The sequence below is a fragment of the Callospermophilus lateralis genome, chromosome 17, assembly GCF_048772815.1.
Source record: "Callospermophilus lateralis isolate mCalLat2 chromosome 17, mCalLat2.hap1, whole genome shotgun sequence".
Classification (NCBI taxonomy): domain Eukaryota; kingdom Metazoa; phylum Chordata; class Mammalia; order Rodentia; family Sciuridae; genus Callospermophilus; species Callospermophilus lateralis.
This window is the reverse complement of record NC_135321.1, coordinates 35,361,668-35,377,071: the sequence shown is the minus strand read 5'-3', so window position 1 is coordinate 35,377,071 and position 15,404 is coordinate 35,361,668.

Here is a 15,404-nt window from a genome sequence, read left to right as displayed (position 1 = left end):
GAGCTAGTTGAGTGCTTTGTTCATCCTCCTCTGTCCACACCAAGCCAGGGTACACCCCTTATCAAACAGCTCAGAGCTTTGGTTAACAAGCTCTGGGTCAGGCCCTTGAAATCTAAGTTTTTTCCCGTGGACCAGATTGGAGTTATTAGAAAGGTGACCTCCTCTCACCCCTGCATGCCATAAGAACTCATAAACAGAAAGGTTACCCCTGAGGATTTATTTTCAAGGATGGAGAGCAGGAAGGGGACTCTTTCAGCCCCAGTTATATATTTTTCTGCTGCATGTCATTGTTTCCTAAAAACAAAGATGAATAGTTGACTATTTGGAAAAGTTTTATCAAGGGGAAGTTGCTGTAAGAAATGATTGTTATCATACAGAATGTGCCCAGTAAGAAAGACCATTACCCAAGCAGAGTCAGGCAATGAAATGTATCAGTTGCATTTTGAGAAGAGAAAAACACCGTGCCTGTCATCCTTCAACAGAGAGGATATAGAAGATATTTTATAATTAACTCCCACTCCTCTGACATGTGGAATGAAACAATTGGAATATCTCAATTCCCTCCATCACACAGCATCAGAAAAGAAGCATCACAGTAATATCAAGGCAGCCTTCCTCCAACAGCACCTGCCAGGTTTCAAGTGGAGATTTTCTACTGCCAACATTATTCTCCATTCCCCGGCCACCGGAGAACTGGATGAATTTCTTCCTTCAATTGTAATATTCCTTTTATTTATTTTTACAAGGTACAATAGCTATGGTGTCAAATAATAACATGTAGAAGAAATAAACATTACACAGATGAAAGGTTTCGGTATGTGCTGAATGTCCCAGACACAAGGGTCTCCAGGGTTACAGGGTTCATTTGCATCTTTGGCAGCTGCTCTTTTCTGCACCACTCCATCTCTGGTGCTCCCTGGAGACCCCAGACAGAGTGAATCACACTTGCAAGTTCCCATGCAGGACTCCCCACGCTCACAGCCTCTGCCTGCAAAGCCAGGTCTGTGCAGCCGTGTTTTTCCAGGGCCTGGCGCCTGGAGAACTGAAGCCCTGAGCTGTGAGCCTCCCCAGGAAGCACTTGCAGCCTGGCTCCCAGCAGGAAGTGGCAGCCATCTGGGAGTCAGACCTGTCCTAACTGCTGGTGTTGCTGATTCCCTTGTACTAAGGATGAAAATTCAGGGTAAAGAAGGAGATGGTCCTTGCACTCTGAGTGGTTGGTCTTTTCATTGCTACTTCTCTGGACTTTCCTTACAGACAGATAACTTCTGTAAGCATAACAAATACAGATTTTTAAAAAGAAAGAAATGAACACCGAACTCCCCATTTCTGAGATGAGCAGGGAGAAGCCAAGAAATAAAATTTTCTTTCCTTTATCTAGACTGCGTGGTTTGCAAAGTATGGGGTAGAATCAGTCATTGAATGGAGGAATTTAATAGAGGGAATTGGTTGATCAGGTGACCGAAGAGCAGAGAATTTAAACAGGAAACAGGGGAAACAGCAGATTCACTACAGCAAGATCCGGGACCCTAAGGGAATGGCTGGAGGTATGAAGGAAACTAGTCACTGCTGAGATGATGGAGTAAAGCTCCAGGCATTCCCCCTGCCCTCTACCCCTACTCCAGTTTTCCACCAGGTTTTGCATTAGCCATGCCTAGTGAAGGACCCTGAGAAATGCAGTTCCCTGTGATCAAAAGAGGCACAGAATAAGGGTTGAAATGGACCCAAAGCACACTGGACACTGTAGTCTTTCTTTTTGCTTTGGTTTACAGAACAGAAAGACTAAAATCAAGAGGTTAGATGAAACTCCCATAATAAACTCCAGTTTATTTCTGTAGCACCAGTGACCCTTGGAAAGAGAAACAAGAATGTGCTTAGATGTGGGCTAAAGGAAGAATTTGGGAGATCCAAGGGCTGAGAAGCCAAAATATGAGATTGCTAAGGTTAGGCTCCCAAGGATGGGTAGGTGCTAGGATCTGAGAGTTAAGGTTTCTTTCTTTCTTTCTTTTTTTTTTTTTTTGATGGGGGGGGGAGTGGGGTCTCTCAACCACTGAGCCACATCCCCAGCCCTATTTTGTATTTTATTTAGAGACAGGGTCTCACTGAGTTGCTTAGTACCTTGCTTTTGCTGAGGCTGGCTTTGAATTTGTTATCCTCCTGCCTCAGCCTCCAGAGCTGCTGGAATTATAGGCTGTGCCACCATATCCTGCTGGGTTGGGGTTTCTTGGTCAGTAGCAGAAACTGAAATCTTCACATTCCATTAGTGGGCCTGGGCTACTGGTGATCCATGACAAAGCTGAGGGAGAAAAATCAGACTGGGGCTTCTATTATATAAAGTTCATTTTTTTTTTTTTTTTGAAAACTATACCATGTGCTCTCATTGGACAATCTATATTTGTAAACTGCTAACACTTAGTACTATAATCAAATCATCCTTGCGTTTTACAAGATGCTTCATCCTTATGAGCCCAGGAGGTCCAGGCTGAAAGTCCAATGCTGCAGATACTGTCACATCCATGGGCACATTACCCAACCTTCAGTTTCCTCTTTTAGAAAATTGAGTTACTAACACCTGCCTCACAGAGCTATTAGGAGGATTGCATGAGACAATGAACTTAGCAATGAAACACTTGGCACTCAGCCTGGCTTCCAGAAAGTGCTACAATAACACAGGTCTGGCCTGCAGGATAGAGAATCCTCTCACAGTCTGGAGCAGGACCACCCACCCCCAAGGACCTGAGGTGTGCCCAGCCCAGGAGGGGCCCAGTAAGGAATGGCCTCATTGCTACATGTTTTTATAGCTGGATGACAAAGGAGACCAGAGAGCAGATTAAAGTTAGTAAATTACCTTCTCAGTGGGTCACTCCTTATCAAAAAAAAAAAAAAAAAAGAAAGAAAGAAAAAGAAAAAGAAAAACTCCACAAATCACAGCTTGTCAGACAGTTCCAGAAGCAAAAGGAGATCAGAAGAAAATACTTTTGCTGGCAAAACTTAGAGCCTTCAGATGCCTATGAATGTCCTGCAGAATAATGTGTATTGTGCTCACTTTGGCAGCACATATACTAAAACTGGAAGGATGTGCATTGTTATGTAGGAGAAAAAAGAAAAAGATCCTCATGAGGATGGAAAATTTGCACCATTCTCAAGGAGGCTGGCCAGGACCAAGGGACGGGGCACACTAGATGATGGGGAGCCACAGGATGGGGTGAAGGAGCAGTCAATGAATCCAGGGAAATGAACACGTGTCTGACTGTTGTGGGACCCCAGCACAGAAAGGTCAGGAAGGCTTCCCTGGGCCAAGGTGACACTGGGGAGGAAGAGGCAGCTGAGGGAGTCTGTTAACAACACTATTGAAGGACATGGACACAGAGAAAAGAGGAAGGGGGCAGGAGGGAGCCGGGGAGAGGAGGCCAGAGATCTCCAGGAAGAGCCAGAGCAGGAATCAAACAAATGAAATCAACAATGAAAGTAACAGGTCGGCGTCAGCTCTTAACTCAGTGGAGTAGTGCCAAAGGCAGTGGCTGAATGCACAATGTCACCCAAGAGTCCTGAAAAAATATAAATCGCTTGTCCAGGAACTTGGTGGCTTTGTCTGCGCTTTTCAGCCCTGACTAAAGATACACGTTCTTATTCCCTTAGAGCGGATTAACACAACCCCGCTCCACTTCCTACTACCTGCGTGCAGTTGCAGTGGCTCTGCAGTCATGTCTCAGGTCAAGATAATGACATGAAAAAAACAAAAAACACTACAGTTCTTGAGGTGTGGAGCGAGAACCAGGGAGAGAAGGCATTGGAAACTCAGGAGGGCCTTGGTCTCTGGAGAGGACCTTATGCATTTCCTAACTTTCCTTGGGCACCACCAGGTGCAGGGCACAGGGATAAGTCACCAAACTCCGCCCCTCACTGACCAGAGTGGGAGAGACAATGGGAACTGAGGCTCAAACTGGTACTGGTCTTGGAGATCAGGAATGGGTCCTCGTTCCCCTGGTGTTGAAGATTAAACACCCAATAAACAGGGAGGCAAGCGTAGAAATCAAGTTTTATTTAAGAGAGGGACAGAGGTAGAGGAAGACTTCCCCAGAGAAGAGTGGGATGCAGAGCTGGATACCCACAGGAGTGGGTGTGTCTCATTCTTTTATAGACCCCAGAATCCCCCTTTTATTATTTTTATTATTAGTAGTAGTAGTAGTGGGGATTGAACCTAGGGGTATTCAACCACTGAGCCACCTCCCTAGCCCTTTTTTATTTTGACACAGGGCCTGGCTAAATTTGAACTTGACAATTTTCATGCTGGGATTACAGGCATGTACCACCAGCCTGGCCAGCATCCCCCTTTCATCCCTGCCTCCCTTTCTTCTCTGTGTACATGCCTAAGGGCAGGATGGAGCAGCACGGAGGATAATCCCTAGCAACTCCTTGCGCTGGGAAGTGTGAACCTGAGCCCTGAGGTTAGCTGTTAACAACTCATTGTCTTTTCTTTGATAACCAGACCTCATGTTCTCAATCCCCATCATTCATTACCTACACTGACTGCCAGGCCTTCTGTCCCCTGCCTCAGTTTATTGAGGAATGTGACATTTCCTGTCCCTGCAAGCCATGCAGGGCTGCAAGCAGATTGCTTTTTGGCCAAAGAGGGGGGGGGGGGGGAAGCATGTGAGGAGTCAGTACAGTGTACTCATTTTATAGAATTATTTTCTCAACCTCATGCTTCTACCATCTTCATCTGTTTGTCCCCTTACAGAACCCAGATAGCAACCGTGTTCAAGGTAGAAGGCAAAATGCATCTTCCTGTCCAGGCCAAAGGTGGACATGATGGAGCGAAGGGGGATTCTGAAGAGAGATGGGTAAGCAGCTCAGTCAGTGAGGAAAGCAGTGGAGACTTGAGGTGGCCGTGACAGGTAGAATCGAGAACTAATGATGTTTCAGAGAGGGACAGAGTTTAGCAAAGGGGCAGAGATAGGACCGTAAAGCACGTTCTGGAAACAGTTGGTGGCTCTGAAGTGTCTGGGGTGGCGTGTCTGGGAGCGATGCTCCATCAGGTGGATGTACTATGCTAACATGTAGCTCAGGTGGCTTGTGCTTTCTCAATGCCCATTTTATTATGTTGGGGGCTGGGAGAAAAATCTGAGCCTCATTTGATCAAATCAATAGTCAAATAATGAATCCCAGGGGTCTTTGTGAAGCAGAACAGTAGAAAGCATCCTGTTGTGCCTCAGCAGTGGGACCCCTGCAGGGCAGTCCATTGTGACAGGCTCAGTGGAGAGGACAGACCTCATGGGCCAGCCTGACTCTATAAGGCTTCTGCACCCCTGCCCCCCCTGCCCCTCCATCCACAGACACACCACCTCCTGCCCCTCCTCCTACCCCTCCTACCTGTGCTGTCTAGGGCCACACTTGTGGGTCTGACCGAAGACCCCAGCTTTGCACAGCCTTTGCAGATGCAGGTGTTTCTGTGCTTCAGCCCCAGCCCCTGAGAGATGTCACAGCTGTGCCACTGCAGGTGAACCCCTGTCTCTACAGGTACCAGGCCACAAATTGGGCTCTGCCCCGGAAATACACTGAGTATCATACAAATACAAAAACTGGTCAAAAAAATGCATTAAAGTAAAATATGAACTTAAGCTTTAACAAACATCAGAGTAAAATGTGTATGTTTATAAGCATTTAAAGCCAAGCAAGGTGAGGAGCCCATCCAGATAGGGTGCAGCCCAGCTTAGGCAGGGGAAGAGGTATCTGCTTGGAGAGGGGTGGGGGCTGAGGCAGCAGATTGGCTACATACAGGGGGGATTAGTCAAATAAGTATGTATGTTAATGAGAGCCAGGTTTTCCACTGATAGAAAAGAAAGTTACAGATAAGGAAGGAGAAAACTAGCTTGAGCCCTGGGGTGCTGAATTGGAATTGGGAGTATAAAATTCCCCGTGTGTGTGTGTGTGTGTGTGTGTGTGTGTGTGTGTGTATAATGCACACACAGAGACAGCAATAGAGAGAAATAGAAATGTGGGCGTTTGTATATGTATGTATAAAAATGCATAGCTTGAGCCATGCCTGGAACTAAGGCACCCCCCAAATAATGAGCACACTCAGCACCAGATGTTGGTGCTTTCCTTTTAGGAAGGTGGTACTAGGACTCCAACCCAGGGCCTTATGCATGCTAAGCATGTGGTCTCTGAATTCAACCACCAGCTCCACAAATGATAGCTTTTAAATATCACCCCCACCAAAAGAACCGAGGGTTCCTTAGGGAAATGACTCATTCTCGGACTGGGGCTGGGAATGTACACGACGAGTCTGGAGCATCTTCTTATGCCAGAAAGTAAAAGGGGCTCAACAATGGGGATATGTCAAATGGACTTTGGTTTACAAATCTGGGAGAAGTTGAGTTTAAAAATAAACAATAGTGGTGATTCCCGTGGTTGAACCAGTTGGGTTCATTACTCGATATTGTGAGGACAATGCACATCATGGTGGCAGGGGTGTCTCAGAAAGAGGCTGTCAGAAAAACAAAAAAACCTATTGTGGGATTAGGCTTTGTTTGAGAGGATGTGGGAAGAGTCCAAGAATGAACTGCATATTGTCAGAAAGTAGGGACAATTCAATGATGGTGGTGTCTCAATATTTCTTATCTATGGAGAGGACAGACTGGGGCAGAATTAAACTACAATGGGAAAGCAGAGCTGTCCCTCTTATTAGCTGGAATAGAGGGACATTTTTGGTGTTTTGTAGATTTCATCTTGTTTTTGTGCCTAGACAATATTATGAAGTGATCTTGTATTGTCTCAGTTCCCCATGGTTTCAGAGTGACCTTGTCTGATGCTGGCATTCTTTGAGAGTATGTATGTCCAACAGAAGAATGTGCCTGACCTAGCTGTGCATGGCAGGTCAGCTTCTAACAACACTGAGACTCTCCGGCAAGCTTCAGGCCAGACCGACTTTTTCTACCTCCTTTAAGAATGGATCATAACCCATGGACAAAATAAGAATCTATATCTGTTTAGATGTAAAATAATTATTTAATTAAGTAAATTAGAATAATATGATGTGGGATTTTTAAAAAATTAATAGACTTCCTGTTTTAGAGCAGTTTTAGGTTTATAGGATAATTGAAAGCTCATGTTCTCATATGGTCCCCCTCACCCCCCCCCAAAGCTTCCCCAATTATTAACATCTTGCATTAGTGTGGTATATTTGTTAGGATTGATGAGGCAATATTGATAAGTTATTATTAACTAAAGTCCATTGTTCACCTTAGGATTCATTCTTTGTATGGTACAGTCTATGAATTTTGACAGGTGCATAATGACATCTATCCACCATTATAATATAATACACAATAATTTCAGCACCTTAAAAAGGCTATGTTTTCTACCTGTTTATCCTTCCCACTCCCAACCCTTGGCAAACACTGACTTTTTAACTTTCTCCTTAGATTTTCCTTTTTCAACAATGTCTTATAGCTGGTCTTACAGTTTGTAGCCCTTTCAGGTTGGCTTCTTGCTCTTAGCAATGTGCATTTAAGGTCCCTCTATACTCCCACTCCCCTCTACCACTACCACCCGACAGGTACTGAGGATCAAACCCAGGGCCTCACACATACTCTACCTCAGGCAATTTCTCTGCCACTTAGTTACAACCCCATCCCTTTTCATTTTTATTTTGAGACAAGACCTTGTTAAGGTGCTGAGGCTGGCCTCAAACTTGGGATTCTCCCGTCTCAGCCTCCTGAGTAGCTAAGATTACAGGCACGTACCATGACTCCTGACTCTGTCCTCTTAACACTTGATAATGCATTTCTTTTATTGCTGAATAATAATCCTCTGTCTGGATATACCACAGTTTGCTTAGCCATTCACCTACTGAAAACCATTTTATTTACTTTCAGTGTTTGGCAATTATGAATAAAGCTGCTATAAACATTTATGTCAGGTTTTTGTGTGGGTGTAAGCTTTCAACCCATTTGGGCAAATATTTAGGAATGTGATTGCTATATTGTTTCAGTCAGGTTTTTTTTTTTCACTGCTGCAACTAAAAGACCCTACCAGCTCAATTGTAGAGGAGGACAAGTTTATTTGAGGGCTAATGGTTTCAGAGTTTTCAATCCATGGACAGCCGACTTCATTCCTCAGGGCTCAAGGAGAGGCAGGACATCAAGACAGAAGAGCATGGTGGAGGGAAGTAGCTCACATCATCAGGAAGGAAAGAGAGATTCCACTTGCCAGATACAAATACATATCCAAAGCCATGCCCCAATTCCCACCTCCTCCAGCCATACCCTACCACTTCAGTTACCACTTTTAATCCCTATCAGGATTAAATCATTGATTAGGTTAAGACTCTTACCACCCAATAATTTCTCCTTTGAACCTTCTTGCACTGTCTCACACATGAGCTTTTAGGGGACACCTCATATCCAAGCCATAACATACATCCTATAGCAGACCTACATTTATAAGAAACTGACAATCTTCTGGAGTGGCTGTATATGCATAGCTTGAGCTATGCCTGGGAACTATGGCACCCATCAGCAATGAATGAAACATGGCAATTAAATGTGATATGGTGTCCTGGATGGGATTGTGAAACAGAAGGACATTAGATAAAAAATGAAGGAATCTAAATGAAGTACGGCATCTAGACAATAACAAAGTATCACTGTAGGTTAAATAGTGTGACAAATAGATCGTAGACATATAAAATATTAACAGGAGAAACTAAGTGCGGAATATATTGAATTATTTGTATATTTTTACAAATTGTAAATATAAAATTAATCCAAAGTTAAAAAAAAACTTGTTTATTTATTTTTTTAATAAATGGCAGGGACTGGAGGTGGTAGCTTAGTGATGGAGCGCTTGTATAGTATGCGTGAGGCACTGGGCTCAATCCTCAGCACCGCATAAAAATAAATAAACAAAAATAAATGACAAATTATCACCATTCTGCAGTTCTTCAGTAGGTAAATATAGACATTTAGCATCAACAACTCCTTTGACCACAAAGAGAGAGACAATCAGACATTATGTGCCTCCCAGGGGTCTTGCCAAAGGAATGAAACTCGAGTTTGGCCCAGTCTCTGGCTCCAGCTGTCAGTTTGCAGCAAATCCAGACAACAGCAGAACATGTTCATCTGCACTGTCCATGTATAATCAACAGAATCCAGGATAACCTATCAGTAGTGAGAGAAAATGCCAAAATGAAAACCTTAGAATGAACATAGCAATAAACCAAAAATTAGTATCTCAGCATCTATTTTTAAAATAAAAAGAAAAGCTAAAAAAAAAAAAAAAAAAAAAAAAAGCAAAAGCAATCCTATTTGGAGATGGCATACACAAGGAAAAAGAGAGCTAATAAAAAAAAAAAACTATCAAAAATAAGAGAATTTAGAAAAAGTGGTTTAAAAATTAATAAAACCAATAGCTCTCCCACATGCAACAATAACTAGCTAGCAAACAGCAGAATAAAAGATTCCACTTCAAAATGACAAAAGGCTAGAAATAAGATTATTAAAAATGTGCAGTATGAAGAAAAACTTTAAACCCAATTGACAAAACTGAAAAGGCAGCTGAATAAATAGAGACATACCCTATTCAAGACAAGAAAATTACTATAAAAACGTACTTATTCTCCTTAATTTTGCCTACAAATTTAATGTTATTCCAATAAAAATAGCATCAAGTCAACATCTAAATAATGGGAATTTCAAAAAGAAAAGAAAATGGGAGGAAAAAGTCATCAAATTGAAAAAAAACAAAACATCATTTCTCAAGTAAACCATTGAAAACTGAAAGGGCCCTTTGGATTCTCAGTATAATAAATGAAGAAGGGGAAAAGCACAAAAAGATTACCAAGGAATCTCTTAAATACTTACACAGAGGGAAACAGGTTACATACAACCAAAGATCGGCACTCAAAATGAGCCCTCTGTGTTAGAAGCCATCGATGGAGAAACTCCTTCAAAATTCTGAGAAATTAAGATGAGACGGGGATTAAATAGGGAATGGAAGAGTGCCCTTTTTTTCTCATTTTTAATTTAAAAAAAAAAAACACTAATATATTGGTGGGGGAGGCAATTCAAACATTTAAAAGTAGACAAAACATTGTAATCAACTCCCACGTCCCTAACACTCAGGTTCAACCACCATGGTGATCATGGGCAACCTTGCTGCATCACACCCTAAACACCCCTCCTGTCCTATCAGTGTTTCTCTCCAAAAGATGAGAACCTAAAAATATAAAAATAATGCCCTTACTATACCTGGAGTAAAACTTAACAATATCATCAATGTCCAGGGTTCAAATCCCCAATTATTTCATAGCTGTCACAGATTTTTTAAAAAATTTGTTTGAATCAGGATCCCAATGAGACCCACACATTGCAAACAGTTGTGACTTTCCAAATATTTTAACTTATAGTTTCCTTTTCTATCAATTTTCCTTGAAAATCAGTTTCTTGCAAAAGCTTTTTTTTTTTTTTAACCTTGAAATGTACTTGATAAAGAAGTGGGTTGTGTGACCTATCATATTCCCAGTGTGCTGGTTGTTGGGCTCACTGGCTTTCCAGTGTCAGTGTTCTCCTCTGTCCTCTCCAATTTCCTATAAATTGGAACAGTGTTTCAATCTAGCAGAGAACAAGGACTTCCCTTGGCATCTCTCTCAGGAAGCTAACGGGGATGTATTCCACTAAAATGATGAACAACAAAGACAGCTCAGGAGAGAGGCAAAGGACACTTCCCAGGGTGAGGTGGATGTGAGAACCCAGATTTCAGTGTGCAGCAGATGCAGGGGACAAGGATGTCCTGATTAAAGAAGAACAGGAGGGGGTCCATGGAGAATGTCTCCCAGAGTAAAAAAAAAAAATTAAAACTGATATTACCCTGATGGCTTGTCTTCAATTCTATCAGAGTTTGGGAATGACTTTCAATAATTGTGTAGGAAACTTTAAAATATTTTTTAAAATCATTGTATAAGAAAGGAAATACGAGCATAGTTTGCTATATTAACTCTATTGAGTTAAATATGACTCTCTCAAGAAGATGAAAGAAGTGTATTGCAGAGGTATGTGTGTGTACCTACGTAGGCTGTGAGGGGCAGGGTTAGAGAACCAAATACTCATCCATCAGTAATATCTGCAGCTCAAAAAATCAAGGAACATCAGAAGAGGCATGCATGGTAGACTGCTTCATGACCCCCGCAGATGTCCAGCTCCCCACCCCCAGAGGAAAGGAATTCCTACCTTAGAGTTCATATCCAGCTGAGGCATCGCTTAAATAAAGGAATGGAAGAGTGCCTTTTTTCCCCTCATTTTTAATTAAAACAAAACACAACACTGATCTATTGGAATGTGACACAGCAAAAGGAATTTGGCACATATAATAAAATCTAAAATTTTTAAATGTGGAGATTTGCTTGGATTATTCAACTGAACCCAAAATATAAGCATGGGTCCTTATAAGAGGGAGGCAGAATGAAATTGGACTAAGCAGAGGCGAAGGCCACTTGACCACAGAAACACAGATTGCAGGAGCACAGCCAGGAACCAAGACATGCTGGGGGCGTCTCCAGGTGGAAGAGGCACCAATTGTCTCTTTGAGCCTCTGGAAGGAGCCAGTGCTGCTGACCCCTCAACTTGGGTCCCTTGAGACTTAATTAGGTCTTTCGATGTCTGGGAGAGTAACTTGTGTTCAAAACTAGTGTTGTTTCCAGCCCCTAAGTTGGTGGTAATTGGTTATGAAAGCAACAGGAAACGAATATCTCGCAGTATTTAAAAATTTGAAGGTAAATATGTGAAGCAGAAGCTAAAATATTGAACAAAGATGATTCTAGGGTTGGATGGGATTGGCTATGAATGGGTTTTATTACAAACTTGATGGTACCATCTGATTTCCTAATATACACATTTATATTATCCTGATAAAAATGAAAATTCAGTTTTGAAAAATATACCAGAATTAAACAGTTTACAAGCGAATTATAGCACATACTCAAGAATTATACAAACAGTTCCAGAGAGTAGGAAAAGGGAAGCCCTTCAATTCACTGTGATTGATATAACTAGACAAGAATGATAGAAGAAGGAATTAGAGGTCACACTCAGTTCATCGGTATGAACAAATATGCCCCCCAAAAAACCTAAATTAAGTATTAGCCAACTGAATACTGAAATGCAAGTGTGTGTATTTGTTTGATATTAATGTCACCATGTGTCCCCACAAACCTAGTGATTTAAGACAGCACATGCTTATTACCTAACATTCTGTAGGTCAGAGGTCCAGTATGTCTCGGCAAGTGAAAATCAAGGTACTCATAGTGGTGCCTTTCTTTCTGGACATTCTAAAGGAAAATCCTTTTCTTGTTCATTCAGGTTGCTGGCAGAGTTCAGCTCCCTACAGCAGTAGGCCCAGGATTCCCATTTCTGACTGTCAGCTGAGGGCTGTTTTGAGCTTCAGGCCAACACATTCCATGGCTCATGCCCTCTCCCTCCATCCTCAAAGCCAGCAGCCTCAAATTGAGGGCTCCTTGCCTTGCATGTCTCGGACCCAGTCTCCTGCCTTCGTCTTCCATGGTCAAGGACTATTATACCAAACCCACCTTATATTGAAGTCTGTAACTTTAATTTCATTGGGAAGTTCCTTCTGACAGGAAAGGTAACACTATCACAGGTTTCAGGGACTGGGGTGTGATCCTCTTCACAGTGGCCATTTTTCGTCCTATCCTGTTGTGTGTGCACGTTTACATCATGATCAAACAAAGCTTATTTCAGCAGTGTTGCCAAGGGAGTTTTATGATGGCTTAATATTAGAAAATCTATTAATGTAATTCATCACATTAACAGATAAATGAAAAAATAAATGTAAGATAATTTCAATAAACTTAAAAAAGCATTTAATAATATTCAATACCCACACATGATAAATAACCCTATTAAATCAAAATTAGAAGAGCTTCCTTAATCTGATGTATGATACCAAGCTAAAACCCAAACCAGGTATCATTCTTCATGGTACAATGTTTAAGCCATCCCTTTAAATCAAAATAAGGCAAATATATCTACTATTAATAATCCCAACCAACATTGTCCTAGCCATTTTAGTCTATACCAAGAGACCAGGAAACAGTAAAAGTTTCAGATTTAAAAAAAAGAAAAAAAAAAGATTATCACTTTTCTCATGAAATACAATCTTCAAAAAGAACTCCAAGAGAATCAACAGAAAAACTATTAGAAACAATAAAAGAATTCATCAATTTTGTTAAACACCAGACCAGTATTAAAAATTACTACATAGGGGCCGGGGTTGTGGCTCAGGGGTGGAGCGTTTGCCTTGCATGCATGAGGCCCTGGGTTCGATCCTCAGCATCCCATAAAAATAAAGATTTTTTTTAAAAATTCCTACATAGCAACCACAATTTATATATCTGTATCTATAGATATATCATTAAACATATTAAATCATATATGAATTTTATATATAATATGTACACATATTTCTATGTATCATTTACAATAACAAGAAAAACTATAAAGTACTTCGTACAAATCTGACAAAATACATCCAACATCTCCACAGAAACTTTCCCAAAGGATATAACAGAAAACCTGAAGAAACAGAGATGCATCATGTTCAAAAGGCAGACTCAATAATGACAAAGAGATGAGGATGGTGGGAACAGGTGGTTAAGAGAATAATTCTACAAAGTGAGCCCACTGTACTAACTCCTCACCTGCTTTCTTTACCAAAAAGCAATCTGCCTGTTAACACCCTGAGGCAGGGACCAGAAGACCTGGCAGTCAGTGATAGTGAATGATCGGGGTGGAGGCTGCCTGAGGGCTGGTTGCTAACAGCTAGGAAGTGGATCAACAGATTATTGCTAACACCTCTGGGGATCAAACTTCCCAGCCCAAGAGATCACCCTGGTGCTGCACCTTCCTGACCTTAGGCACTACAGGGAGAAGAAAGAGAAGGTGGAGGGATTCAATTCCGAGGATTCCCTCTTCTCTCTGGGCAAATCGGCCTTTACCTCTGTCCCTCTCTTAAATAAAACTTGCTTTCTATGCTTGCCTCAGAGTTGCTTAGGTGTTTCTTCAACATGGGGGTTGGAGGGGGGGACCTCCTGTTGTCAACATCAACACCCCATTGTCCCCAGCACATGAAGAGGGTTGATAAAATCTCACTTGATGCACAAATCAAGCTTATTTCCATGTTAGCTCCTGTGGCCCACAGAGATGTGGGTTCACATGTCCTGGTCTAGCCAGTTCTCCACCATGATCCAAGGACTGTTCAGGGGCCTTGTGTCTTCTGGTTGCTGCGACTGGGAAATGTGCTCTTCCCGGGGTTCCAGGCTCCAGAGAGAATCTGACCTTACCTGCCAGGAGGACCCACTTGTATCAGCCCCAATTAGTCTTCAGTCCTTGCTGGGTTTTAGAAAATTAGTTCATATATTCGTGTGTGGATAATACTTATTACCAGAATAAAACAAGAGTTCAGCAAAGAATCTATTCCTATCTTCCATGTCATTGGATGTAGGTATCAAGTAACCTTTTTTTAGGTGCTGGTATTAAATCCAGGCAAGTGCTCTGCCACTGAGCTGATCTTTAGTTGTGCTTTCTGTTTGTTTTTGAGACAGGGTTTTGCTGGGCTTCCCAGGCTGGTCTGGAATTGATGGACTCAAGCAATCCTCCCAACCTCAGCCTTAGCTGGGAGTACACGTGCACACTGCCAAGCCCATCTACTACTGAGTATTCAGATAAACAAGTACATGGGAATAAGAGGAAATTTGTTACAACAATTCATTCAGTTCTTCGAAGTCCTTCTAATTTTATGCCAAAATCATAGAGGAGTGTATCATCAAAGAACTGAAGTTTAAAACAGAAAAAATTTCCTGGGACTCTACTACTTGGCATAATAAAATATTTTTTTCAGAATTGAATTGAGACTACAATTGCTAGTAGTATATATTTATCAAAATAATACAACAGATCATGTATTACATATTTTGATAAGCAATTATCAAACTTTTCTAAGTTTGTAGAGAAATTAAGATATGCATTTTTAAAGAATTTTTAAATTCTTGATAGACCTTTATTTTATTCATTTATTTATATGTGGTGCTGAGAATCGAAACCAGTGCCTCACACATGTCAGGTAAGCACTCTACCACTGAGTCACGATCCCAGCCCAAGAAATGCATTTTTAAAATGTTACTTTCAACAATTAGCCTTCAAAAGAAGAAGAAGAAGAATTAGAATTAGAAGAAGAAGAAGAAGAAGGAGGAGGAGGAGGAGGAGGAGGAGGAGGAGGAAAGGAAGGAAGGAAGGAAGGAAGGAAGGAAGAAAGAAAGAAAGAAGAAAATTTGAAGCAGGCACTGTGATCATAGGAAGATTTTTAGTTTTTAATTTCAATTACTATTATTT